The sequence below is a fragment of the Panicum virgatum genome, chromosome 5N, assembly GCF_016808335.1.
Source record: "Panicum virgatum strain AP13 chromosome 5N, P.virgatum_v5, whole genome shotgun sequence".
Lineage (NCBI taxonomy): Eukaryota > Viridiplantae > Streptophyta > Magnoliopsida > Poales > Poaceae > Panicum > Panicum virgatum.
Window position 1 is genome coordinate 50,923,483 of NC_053149.1, and position 13,393 is coordinate 50,936,875.

Genomic DNA, 13,393 nt, shown 5'->3' on the forward strand with positions numbered 1-13,393 from the left:
GTGAAGCCCCCGGGCGCCTTCTGCAACGGACCGACGAGGTCCAGTCCCCACACAGTGAAAGGCCATGTAATGGGGATGGTCTGCAGAATGTGCACGGGGAGGTGCATTTTTCGAGCGTAAAATTGGCAACCCTCGCAGGTCCGCACGACGTCGGTGGCGTCAGTGACCGCGGTGGGCCAGTAAAAACCTTGTCGAAACGCGTTACCCACAAGGGTACGTGGCGCAGCATGGTGGCCACAGACGCCAGCATGGATGTCGTGGATCAGCTCCTTGCCCTCGGGGATGGGGATGCATCCCTGCAGGACTCCCGAGGGACTGCGCTTGTATAGCTCGTTGTCGATTAGAACGAAGGACTTGGCCCACCTAGCGAGGCACCGCGCCTGAGCGCGCTTCGAGGGTAAGACCCCTCGAATCATCCAGTCAAGGTACTAGACGCGCCAATCTTGCGAAGTGGGGGCCTCGTCAACTTCCATTGCTTCAGCCTCGTCTGCGGAGGTGGTCTCAAAGTAAATGTCCATGGGTTCGGCCTCGTCCGCCGGGGGGTTCCCGTCGGAGGGCCCGGCGGTTGAGGGGCCCGGCTCCGCCGGATCCTTGAATTCGACAGAGGACTTGGTGATGTCGCGAGCGAAGATGTTTGGGGGGACGGTGGTCTGCCCCGACGCAATCTTGGCTAGTTCGTCGGCATCTTCGTTGTACTTGCGCGGGACATGATTGAGTTCTAGGCCGTCGAACTTGTCCTCGAGGTGGCACACTGCGTTGCAGTATGCCTCCATCTTCGGGCCGTGGCAGCTAGACTCCTTCATTACTTGGTCGATGACGAGTTGAGAGTCACCGCGCACATCGAGGCGCTTGACGCCGAGCTGGATGGCGATGCGGAGGCCACTGAGGAGGGCCTCATACTCGGACATATTGTTAGACGCAGGGAAATGCAAGCGTATCACGTACCGCATGTGTTCTCTGAGGGGTGAGATGAAGAGGAGGCCGGCACCGGCGCCGGTTTTCATCACCGTCCCGTCGAAGTACATAGTCCAGCATTCGGCCTGGATTTGCGGTGGGGGTAGCTGAGTGTCTGTCCACTCAGCCACGAAGTCAGCCAAGATTTGGGACTTAATCACTTTGCGGGGGGCGTAGGTGAGAGTTTCTCCCATCAGTTCCACAGACCATTTGGCAATTCTACCCTCGGCTTCCCGGTTGCGGACTATCTCTCCCAAAGGGAAAGACGAGACCACGGTGACGGGATGGGCCTCGAAGTAGTGTCGCAGCTTGCACGGAGCCAAAACCACTGCGTAGAGCAGCTTCTGAATCTGCGGATAGCATGTCTTAGTTTCAGACAACACTTCGCTGATGTAGTATACCGGCCGTTGGACGGGCAAAGCATGGCCCTCCTCTTGTCTTTCGACAACGACCACCGCGCTGACCACTTGGGTCATCGCAGCTACGTATAGAAAGAGGGGCTCGCCGTCCGTGGGTAGTGTGAGAATAGGGGCATGAGTGAGCGATGCCTTCAGCCTGTCGAGGGCCTCTTGGGCTTCGGGGGTCCACGTGAAGCGCTCGGTTTTCCTCAAGAATCGATACAGGGGTAAGCCTTTCTCGTCGAGACGCGAGATGAACCGGCTGAGGGACGCTAGGCATCCCATGACCCTCTGTACCCCCTTTAGGTCTCGGATTGGTCCCATCCGAGTGATGGCCGAGACTTTGTCAGGGTTGGGTTCGATGCCCCGCTGGGAGACAATGAAACCCAAGAGCATGCCTCCAGGCACCCCGAATACGCACTTCTCGGGGTTGAGTTTTACCCCTTTGGCCCGTAGGCAATCGAATGCGATCCTGAGATCGGCAACCAGGTCGTCCGCCTTCCTGGATTTTACAACGATGTCGTCGACATATGCCTATACGTTCCGCCCGAGATGGTCTCCGAAAACGTGGAGCATACACCGCTGATATGTAGCTCCAGCATTTCTAAGGTTAAAGGGCATCGTGACGTAGCAGTACATGCCGAAAGGTGTGATAAAAGAAGTCGCGAGCTGGTCGGACTCTTTCATCTTGATTTGGTGGTAACCGGAGTAAGCATCAAGAAAGGATAAAAGTTCGCACCCCGCAGTAGAATCTACAATCTGATCAATTCGTGGCAAAGGAAAGGGAACCTTCGGACATGTCTTATTTAAACTAGTGTAGTCTACACACATCCTCCAGTTTCCACTCTTTTTCTTCACTAATACAGGATTAGCTAGCCACTCGGGATGGAATACCTCCAATATGAACCCGGCCGCCAGAAGTTTCTGCAACTCCTTGCCAATCGCCCGGCGCTTGAGCTCGTCGAAGCGTCGCAGGCGCTACTTCACCGGCTTGGAGTTGGGTCGGATATCAAGGGAGTGCTCGGCGATCTCCCTCGGTATGCCAGGCATGTCCGAGGGGCTCCACGCAAAGATGTCTGTGTTGGCGTGGAGAAAGTCGACGAGCACCATTTCCTATTTGCTGTCGAGAGTGGCGCTGATCTGCAACGCCTTGTCGTCAGAGCGATTCGTGTCGAGGGGCACCTTCTTGATACCCTCGGCGGGCTCGAAGCTTCCCGCGTGTCGGTGCGTGGAGTCCAAGGCCTCGCTTGCCATTTTGTCGAGGGTGGCGGCGAGGGCCTCGTCCTCCGCTTGAGCCTCCGCGTGCTCAACGCACTCGACGTCGCACTCGTAGGCATGCTCGAACGAAGAGCCGACGGTGATGACACCCTTCGGACCTGGCATCTTCAGCTTGAGGTAGGTGTAGTTGAGGATGGCCATGAACTTGGCGTAGCAGGGACGACCAAGAATGGCATGATAGGATCCCCGAAACCCCACCACCTCAAAGGTGAGTACTTCCTTGCGGAAGTTGGCTGCTGTGTTGAAGCAGACGGGCAGATCGATCTGGCCGAGGGGTTGGACGCGCTTCCCTGGCGCAACGCCATGAAATGGCGACTTGTTGGGGCGAAGCTTGTTCAATCCGATCCCCATGAGCTCCAAGGTGTGGGCGTACATGATGTTTGGGCTGCTGCCTCCGTCCATGAGCACCTTGGAGAAGCGGGTGTTGCCGATGATGGGGTCGACAACGAGCGGATAGCGTCCCGGGTGCGGGACATAGTCGGGGTGGTCCTCGCGGCCAAAGGAAATGGTATCCTCCGACCAGTCGAGGTAGGATGGCGTGGCCTCGGTGACGGAGAAAACTTCCCGGCGCTCATGCTTGCGCTGCCAAGAGGTCATGTTCGTCGTTGGTCCTCCAAAGATGAAGAATGCGTTCTCCACTGGGGGGAACTCGTCGTCTCCACCTTTGTCGCCAGCATCCTTTTTCCTGTCCTCGTCGCGATGTGCGACGCGGTTGTAATATTTCTTGAGCATCTCGCATTGCTCGAGGGTATGATTGACCGAGCCCTTGTGGTAAGGGCACGGCTTCTTAAGCATGTCGTCGAACAGGCCACCGCCGCCTCGAGGGGGGCCTCGAGGTCCTTTACGGTCCGGTGCGGCAGCGAAGGCCTCCTCAGGGTCCTCTGCCTGCCCCGATGCGCGCTGGTTCGGTGGGACCGGTTTCTTTCCCTTCCTCCCCCACTTCTGTTTCTTGGCGGGGGCGTTGGGCTTGACGTTGCTACCCTCCGCGGGCGCATCGTCCTTGCGCTTGCTCGGCTTGTCGTCGAAGATAGCACCAACAGCCTCCTCGCCGGCGGCGTAGTTGGTGGCAGCGTCGAACAACTCGTTGGTGTTGGCGGGTCGGCTTCTCGCGAGCTCGTGCACCAGGTTCCTGCACGTTGTACCCTCGAGGAAGGCGTTGATGACCTCGACGTGGGTGACGCTGGGGAGCTCGGTGCATTGCTTGGAGAAGCGCCGCACGTAGTCACGCAGGGACTCGTTGGGCTTTTGGCAACACCCTTTGAGGTCCCAAGAGTTCCCAAGGCGCACGTATGTGCCCTGGAAGTTGCCCACGAAGATCTTGACTAAGTCGGCCCAGTTGTGGATCTGGTCTGCGGGCAAGTGCTCGAGCCACGTTCGTGTGGCGTCAGCAAGGTGAAGAGGGAGGTTGCGGATGATGACCCCATCTTCTGTCGCACCGCCTAGCTAGCACGCTAGGCGGTAATCGTTGAGCCAGACTGCAGGATCGGTCTCGCCCGAGTACTTGACGAGGGTGGTGGGTTGTCGAAAGCGCGGGGGAAAAGAAGCAGTTCGAATCTCCCGGCTGAACACCCGGGTGCCCGGAGGCTCCGGTGACTCACCCCTGTCGTGCTCGGGGTCGAAGCGTCCACCACGTCGAGGGGTGTACTTCCTACCACCGATGATGTACCGGGCGTCGCCGTCTTCGCCTTGCCCGCGTGTGTCGTGGTGCCGCTCCCTCGCGGGAGGCCTTCCGATGCGGTCGTGCACCGAGGGTGCCTTCGCACCGGGCGCTACGGCTGCCTTGCCCTTCTCTGCCAGTGGAGCGTGCACAGAAGCCTCGTGGTCCTGGCGTGCAGTCCCACCGGGCTGCTCCGGGGCTTTCGAGCGCATTCGAGACGCAGAGCTCTCGGCTTTCTGCACGGCAGCTTGCTCGATGAGCGCCTGTGCCTCGCGGCGCAGGTTGCGGCCCGAAGGCGTCGATGGCTCGGGCATGGCTTGGAGTAGGTAGGCCGCAGCGACGAGTTTTTCACCGGCCGTCTTCAATTTTGGAGGTTTGTCGACGTTGTCATCGGCCAGGATGCGGTCCCGAGCAACGCGCGCCACCGTCTGGGCATGTGCGCCACGCGCGGTGCGCTGCTGCTCGAGTGCGGTGCGCAGCTCCTGTGTCTGCCGGCGTTGCTCGTTGAGCTTAGCTTGAAGCTCTTTGAGCTGTGCCAGCTGGGCTTGCCGCGCCGCCGAGCTTGACGAAGAAGAAGGGGCCGCAGGCGGCACCACTGGTTGGTTCGCCTGTGCGTCCACCCCGCCGTCCCCGTCGTCGCCCGGGGCATTGTCGTTTCCCTCGTCTGCAAGGTCGGCCATGAAACACTCCCGGGCGGGATCATAATCCCCCTCGCTGGAGTCCTCAGAGCAGGTGAGGCAATAGGCCGTCGCGAGCTGGAACGAGCGGAATGCGTCAGGGTCGCAGACCCCGGAGTAGTCCTCGGCCTCCTCGGCTGTGAAGTTGTTCATGAAGAAGTTGACGTCGTCGGCGATTGAGCTCGCCGTCTCGGGGTAGGATTTGTTAGGAGATGACGCGATGAGGTTGCGGATCGACAGAAGGTGATGACCCGGCAGATCCTCATACTCGGTGAAATTAGTGCTGATTGAAGAGGCGTAGGTCGCAGCATTGCGCATCCCGAAGGGGAAGGGAGACGGCGAGGTCGAGCCGCCCTGGGAGGCACTGGTGCTGCAGCAGCTGATGGTGCCGGCGCAGATGACGCCGAGGCACGTGATGACGAAGCGGTGGCCCCGTTGGCCGCGATTCTGAGTTGCGACATGCCAGCCTCAACTCACGTGTGGGAGCTGTGGCGTGCCGCATGGCGCCGCTCCGCGCGCGCTTGCCGCGAACGCTGGCCCGAGTGCCCGTTGCGCTGGGCTGGTGAAGTCGGAGTGATGGGGTTGCGTCTGGGTGAGAGGAGCTCCATGAGGTAACCGTTGCCGGTTGCCCTAAACTCAAGACTCCCGAACCAGATCACGAATCCTGCTGGGAGCGGATCCGAAACACCCATGGGGTATGGGTTAGATCTGCTCGCCATTCCTGGAGATCAAATGGGAACATAAGAGAGAAAATGTCACGCAGCGAGCCCCTACCTGGCGCGCCAACTGTCGGTGTCCTGACCCGGGGGTCCGGATCCCAACTAGTAAATGCTGCGTGTTTCCTCGTCCCAAATGTTGATGCAAGAGACAACACAGTAACGCACGGGTTTATCCTGGTTCCGGCCACAGGGCCGTACGTCCAGCAAAGGGGGTGTGCGAGGGCACTGTATTATCTTGCACCCGGAGTGCTTGTAGTAGGGGGTACATGCGAGGCGAGAGAGGGAGGGAGGCTCCCAAGTCTCTGCTAGAAGAGGAGTCGGTTGAGGTGTGTGCTCATTAGAGCTGACAGTGTAACAATGATTGCGAGTGTAGGTGACCCTGGTCGCTGATGTCCAAAATGTCGTCCCTTAAAGGAAGCCCGCCTCCTCCTTTTATAGTCACAAAGAGGGGCGGCGTACATGAGTAGGGGAACGTGGAAATCGTCGTCTTCCCCCGAATCGCGGGGGTGCAGTGGTCGAACACTGTAGAAAGTACATTGTGGGGCATGGCGTCGGGCGTGGCAGTCGTCCTGGATGTCGTCCGTGGTCTTGCGGAGATCGCGCCGGTCGCCCTGCCAACCCTAGCAGGCGGCGTGGTTGTCGCTGTAGGATGTTCAATCCTCCCGATGTGGTGTTCCGCGGGCCCTGCGGGTCGGGGTCCTGCGTGCTCCAGCGGTGGCGGGGCACGCGGCGGTCTCGGACCCCCCTGGACGGAGTGCTGGGGTGCACACTAGGAGGTCCGGGAGACACGTGGAGGTCCCAAACCCTTCGAGGGGGGAGGTCCGGGACTTCAGCTGCACGTTCAGAGCGTCCCCCCTTGAGGGGCATGTGGCGTCGCCGGACCCCTTCCTAAGCAGGAGGCGGGTCCGGGGCCATATGTATGATGAGGTGGAGTCCGGACGGCCGGAGCTGGCAGAATAGTGCGGGGAGCAGTACCGAGCACGCTGCGTCCCGCGTCGCAGGTCTCACAGTGCTGCAACAGCGTCCGGGATGGCGGAGCAGTGATCGGAGTTGGCGGATGGGACCCCGGTCACAGCCACTGTGGGGAATGGTGGCCTGACGCCGTCTGTCCTGAGCACTGTGGAGGAGTGGTTGGCACTAAATGCCTCCGTACGGCGGGCGGTTGAGTGGCGGGGCCGTTTGTCCCTTATGTCGAGGGGTGGCCTCGAGCGAAACGGAGATGAGTTACCCGCTCGAGGGAGGCTCGCTGCCCTCGAGCGAGGCGGAGATGGTTTACCCGCTCGAGGGAGGCTCGCTGCCCTCGAGCGAGGCGGAGATGGTTTGCCCACTCGAGTGCAGATTCGCTGCCCTCGAGCGAGGCGGAGATGCGGGGCGCAGTCGAGGGTCCCGATGGGAGCCCTCGAGCGAGGCGGAGATCGTCCCGTCGGCCCGAGAGGGGTGCGAATGGGCCGTATGCTGGGCTTCTTTGAGTCTTTTCCTTTCTTCCAGATTGGAAGGAGGCCGTGGGCCTTCGTGGGCCCAGTTTCCTTAACATGTGTTTGTGTTTTTTAGGGTGATCTTAGTACCCCAATTAGGGTGTCCCTAATCGTGGTACCCGATAGGAATGGATGAGTCTGAGGCAGGAAAGAAGAAAAAATGATGCAGCATGTGTGGAGCAGATGGTCACACTTACAAGAAGTGCCCTAAAATGCAAGAAGATAATGCTGGTGCTGAGGTTGGACCTTCTGGAAATCCCACCGATGGATTGCGTCCGGATTTTGGAGCCCGTCGCGTCTAGATTTCGTTATGTGTGCATATATATTTGAACTAGATGTATGGATATGTATTCCGACCTGTATGTGATAATTACATTTCGTTATGTATGCATATGTATTTGCACCAGATTGTAGCATGTAATATTATGAAGGTATTTGTGTAGTAAAATTTCTTGGTTGCAGTTCTAAATGTGTAGGTTGGTTCAATTAGATTGCTCACTGAATGTAGTGTACTAAAAATAGAAGGTTAGTTACGAATCATAAATTTTCGGTTTGCAATACAGTTTTGTAAACAATGCTACGATTACAAAGCAGAGGCCTAAGGCGTTCGTACTACTAGGTACTTGAACAATGAAAAGCATGGCATGTGCAACACGATAACCTCGTGTTGTGAGTAAACCTAATATGCCTTAGGAAATGTAAAATGCCGGGATTACATAGTGGTGCTTTACTGAGTGCATCGGGGATATTTTCCCTTCCTAATAGCTTCAGACCCTGCTTCCTTAGCATGGCGGGCCCTCTCTCGCTTCCTCTCCCTATCAGCTTCACGTTCCTCTGTCTTCTGACGTTCCACTTCTGAAATTCTCTTCTGAATCTCTTTCTGGTTTTTCTTGCGCTTCTCCTCCATCTGTTCTTCATGCAGCATTTGTTGCCACCTTTGTGCAGCCCACCTTGCTTGACGCTCCACGTGGTCCTTATCTTGCTGAGATTGCTCGGTGTCTAACCACTGCACGAAATCACATAGAGGCGGTGGAGTCTTTCCCCAAATTATGTTAGAAGTCATTACTAGATCTGAAAGTGACAAACTCTGATAGTATTTTGTAGTACCTTTGGTCGGTCCTTGCCGTAATGCTTGGGCGGGTCGTACTCGTAATTCTCGCACATGAAGAACCTCTCGCCAAAGTCGTCCCCCAAAACCCTTGATTTCATTAATTTGCACAAGGATCCGCAAAAACACATAGGCACCTGGACTCCTTGGGGGACTGTTTCCGTCACCTTACTCCATGGAATGTAGGTGGATCCTGAGGATGCCATGGTGTTGAGCCCTGGCAATCACAAGTGAGCAATCAGATTGCTAATATACTATATCAATGCTAATCATTATCAGTAACTACACCTAAATGTACCACTAATCACTCATAATAATTAAACTGATTGCTAAAATACTATTTCAACAAAATACTTTCTACAATTTTCTAAAAAAATTTAATATTATCTTCCAATTTTTAAGACTTTTTAATACTTCTCTAACAATTTTCTAGTACTTTCTAATACACTAATCTAACACTAATTTTCTACTGTTTCAACAAAAATAATTACAACATAATCTATTTGTAAAACGTAGAAGAATTTTAGTTACCTGCAGTCGCCGGCTCGAAAATCCGGTAGGGCTTCGCCTCTCCCTCCCTCTTTTTTCTTAGTTTCTGGAATTTTAGTGATGCAAATGAGGGGTGGGGGACCAGCCAACCCTTATATAAGGGTGGGAGAGCCGGTCGCCCTGCAGCCGGGCGGCCAGGGCCTGCCGGCCGGCTGCCTGGCCCCCAGGGACCTGGGCACAATTTTCTCTGCGAATTTTTTTTCAGAAATGCCTCTGCCGCCCCGCTGCCGGGCGGCCAGGTCCCGGCCTTCGACAGCGGAGCGGCCGGGGTATATTCCTGTAAATTTCCAAATCGAAAATATATTTTTTATAAAAAACAAAAATAAAAAATATAAAAAAATAAAAACCGCTGCTGTGCCGTACTGAGTTGGGCCAGTTGGTGTCCACATTCTTATACAAGATGAACATTTTTTTTTTACATTTGAGTTGGGCTAGATCTTACTGATTATTTAGTTCCCATGTTGAAGTGATCTGCAGTTAGTAATGATCAGTTTTTTTAAGGTTACTTTTCCAGCATAGTCAAGAGTACTTAAAAACTTGAAACAATTAGAAGAATATAAAACAGAGTGTTAAATTTTGGAGGACATCATTTCCATATATGACGACCAAGGAGAGAGACGAACACAGTAAAACAGATGAGTTACCAAATGATAAGGTGGATATTGACCCTGTAGGAACTATTTACAGCAAAAGATGCACCGAACAGTTCTATCGGTGATGATGGCAGTTTTGTTGTCCTGCTCTGACCATTCTTCATAGGAGCTGCTATATACAACAAAAGGTAGCTCCTGTTTGTTTATATTTGAGGAACCGTTTACAGCAGAAGATCTACCCAACACTTGTATGGGTAATGATGGCAGTTCTGTTGTTCGGCTCTGACTATTCTTCATAAGAGGTGCTATATACAACAAAAGCAATCCAGCCAACATAGCTGGTAGTTTGTACCCAAAAGCAATCCACTTCATATGTAGTTTAGATTGTGAAGGACGATATATCCTGAAAAGGATTTCAAATAAAATAAAATTGAAGTCAGTCTAATGTTTTGAATTTAGAATATAGATAACGTTAGTGTAGTATGTGATAATATGTAGCTTAGCTGGTTGAAAGGTTAGGTGAATTTGCATACTTTACTGTTTGCTCTTCCCTTGCGAGTGTGTTCTTTTAGTTTGTTTCAAAGGGGTATTGTCGTCATTGCTATCGTTGGAGTCCTATGTGTAAGTAAACAAATAATGAGTGATACATAGCACGATATTTTCTGCAGTTCATTGCATAGAAACAAGTTTGGGCAAAGATATTGTACCTGCTGATTATCTTCAAAGTCTTTAAAATTCCTTTTGTTTGTATTTTCATTCTCACCCCATGTGCTGAAAATGAATGTAAGTTTCAAAGTTATAAGAACTGCAATGATTTTCATTTCATAATTGTGATCATGGAAATATTTAGATTTGTATAGACATACCTAGTTTTGTCTATTTCCATATATTGGATATCTTCTGGTAGCTGTGATTCAAAAGGTGAGTGCTGCAAATTAATTAAAAATTTAAATGCAGTGGTTATATAGGGTTATATTAACAGAAAATAAATGGATTTGTAACTATAGTCTAGAGCATACCTGTATCTCCATTTTGTTTATTGCTATAGGGACCAAAGGTGGTAGATTAGCAAGTTCAAAAGTTGAGGTTGAAGTGGTTCTGAGGTTTTCCTCCTTGCTGATTGCTGGTATATTAGCTTGTCTGCCAAACCTCTGTTTGATCATAAGGACTTCAAATGATGGTTCTCTCTTTTGGATGCTCTTGTTGGACAAAACTCTGATAATGAAGGTGAATTTTTGCCCAACCAATGAAGTTATCTCTGGTGGTGTTTCATTTTTACCATAATCATTTAAGAGTTTGTCTACTGATTTTCCAATTAGCTGCAATGCTCTTTGCTGGAAAAGCATGAATTCCAAGCTGTAGGTGTTATCGGTTCCAATAAGAGGTATTTTGTACCTGAAAAATGGTTATATTGAAATGTAAATCTGTTTTCTTTGCTTTTTTTTTCTTTTTATGAGCAGTAAATTGGCATGTAAATTAATCTTACTTGTACTCATATTGTGTGCAAGGACATCCTGGCTTTGTGCACTCATAACTCTTTCAATTGAATCTTTGTCTTGAATTACAGATCTTGCAAGCGTGATAATACCAAGATTGCCTCTCTGCAAGACCAGTAATTGTAACCGTGCATTCATACCTTTGTCCCTAATAGGAAATATGAGATTTGTTGTTATGAGCATTGTTGAAAATATAAATTAAATGAAAGTACGAAATTTAAAAATAGGAATGTGTGTAATCTAAATTTGACATTACCAGTTTGTCGAAAGGATCAATATCTTTAAGTTGCAGGCATGTGGTCTGCTCAATATGTTTTTCAATGTCATCTGCACTCTGAAGGTCAATTTTCTTTACAGCTTGATCAGGTATAGTTGGTAAGCTGCAGTTTAGAAATAGTTAGTATATTGTAAAAGTTTGTTCTGAAATTTTGGAGAAATTTTATTGCATATTTTTGTACCTCTTTTGGAATATTTTGATTTCTGGTATATCATTTTCATTGATGTACCAACGACATGCTACTGTGCCACTTAGAAAATAAGAACTTTCTTTTATGCATTTCATAGAAGTTCCAACAAAAATAGCTATAACATGGTTCTTCTGACCAATGTTGTAGACTGATTCTCCCTGAAATTCCAGAGCTCTTGGACCCCAAAGTGATAGCTCGATCATGTTTCCACTTTGTTTCATGAAATAAAAAGATAACAGTGTGAGTGGGAATCAAGATACGCAAGTAAAATTTAATTATACAACTTGAAATTTGAATAGTATGTCAAGGTTTTTTTTAGAACTTAGAATATATTTTTATTATGTACCTCAGATCCCCTAGATGAATGATTCTCTTCCATTTTAAAGTTCCAGAACTTGTTAGTACTCTTGCTGCATTTGACACAGCTAGAATTCTACCAATGACATCTGTGTTGAACATAAGGAGTTGAAAATGTTAGATTTAAAACCATAAGATAATCAGCAAGTTGTTGTAGAAAATATATGTGGGTATGCAATAGCTGTTACCTAGAAATTTCTCTGTATTTCCTGCGTGTTGATATAGATTAGGAAAAAGCGTTAATGAGAATGCATATTTTGGAAAGTCTGATGGCTCATCTTGAAGTTGTGCAATCTGTGTTCTTATGTTGAGCCTGATCATGTAAGGGCTTTCAACAGGTCTGTATCCTTGTTTTGCATTGTGGATTATTATCTTTGTAATATAAACAATTTTCCCCTCTTGTAGATGTGGTTGTAGTAGTGGTATTGCATCCCGTGGTATTTCAGCATACATGGAATAACCCTGCAGATAAAAATAGAGTGATGTAATTTCCATGTAATTGAGTCTACGTATGTTGATATGTAAAAATATAATTGGGCTATTGCAATATTCAAAATTCGGTAAAGAGATGAAAAGCTTGAAAGAGATTTTTACCTTTTGATCAATAACCACAAGGTCAAGGTGCCTAATCTCATTTTCTTCATCTCTTCCACTAAACTCCCACATTCTTGAGACTGACACATATGATGTAGTTCAATGGTCCTGGTTTTACGTTTAGGAAGGTGATGTTCATCTGCATTTTTATAAAGAGAAGCGTTAGTATAAAATATAGATATTTTATATTAAATTGATTATAATATTTCTCTGTAAACTATATTTTTTGTTGTTATCCCACATGTTCCATCTTCATTTTCGACTAATATTTTTAGTCCCCTTTTATTTGTTACACGTGACATAGCTACATACAACTGTCCATGTGTAAATACTGGTTTCTTTAAGTATACTCCAACATTTGTTAGAGTCTGCCCTTGACTTTTATTTATAGTCATCGAGTAGCACACTTTTATAGGAAATTGTCGTCGATTTAAAGTAAAGGGCCAGCGGCACCCTCTTGTTGTCAAATTTATTCTTGGTATATATGCGGTTTCTCCAACATGTGTCCCTGTTATTATAATAGCTTGTATTATGTTATCTCCTAAATTTGCTACTATTAGTCAAATTGTACATTTTGTTTAGATCATACCTTTTGTGGTTATCTCTAGCCTTCACTTTTGTTTGCTCCTTATTTTGCAGGCTGTAGTGGAAGTACAATCTTTTGTCAGAAAGTATACAATATGTATTTATCTAGACAGTAAACTTAGTTTTATAAATCATCTAGAATATCTTTATTGTTAATAAACAGACAGCAAAAATAAGGGTTGCCTCTGTCATCGCAGCAATTGGTGTTTTGAAGACAGGGTCTGCGACATTGTTGAATTCGTTGTTGAGGTTGCGCGGTGGAATACGAGCACGTTCGGCCGCATGAACCTTGCGCTCCTCTTTATGTTCATTCCTTGCCCTGCGGGCTGTGCGAGTGGCTTCATCTTCATCTGGTGGAGCATCTTGGGTCAGATTGTCTACTGAAATCTGATCCAAGGCTTCGTTTGGATCGTGCTGGCTAGGAGCACCTCCGGGTTGTTGGATAATCACCGGAACCAAACGTTCGGGAGAGAAGCTTTCCAGGTC

General features: G+C 49.7%; 1 long non-coding RNA gene across 3 annotated transcripts; it reads right to left on the reverse strand.

Annotated features, from left to right (window-relative positions):
- Positions 1-9,414: 9,414 nt before the first annotated feature.
- Positions 9,415-13,028, reverse strand: LOC120675213. Of its 3 annotated transcripts, none has more exons than XR_005675266.1 (12): positions 12,912-13,028; positions 12,323-12,461; positions 11,917-12,190; positions 11,718-11,817; positions 11,508-11,581; positions 11,363-11,420; positions 10,895-11,284; positions 10,428-10,803; positions 10,275-10,336; positions 10,116-10,179; positions 9,942-10,023; positions 9,415-9,811 (listed from the first exon to the last, which is right to left on the reverse strand). It is a non-coding gene; the product is annotated as an uncharacterized LOC120675213 (long non-coding RNA). The 3 variants fall into 3 exon arrangements; XR_005675265.1 differs by having other exon boundaries at positions 10,895-11,052; positions 11,161-11,284; positions 11,363-11,581; XR_005675264.1 differs by having other exon boundaries at positions 11,363-11,581.
- Between the last annotated feature and the right edge of the window lie 365 nt (positions 13,029-13,393).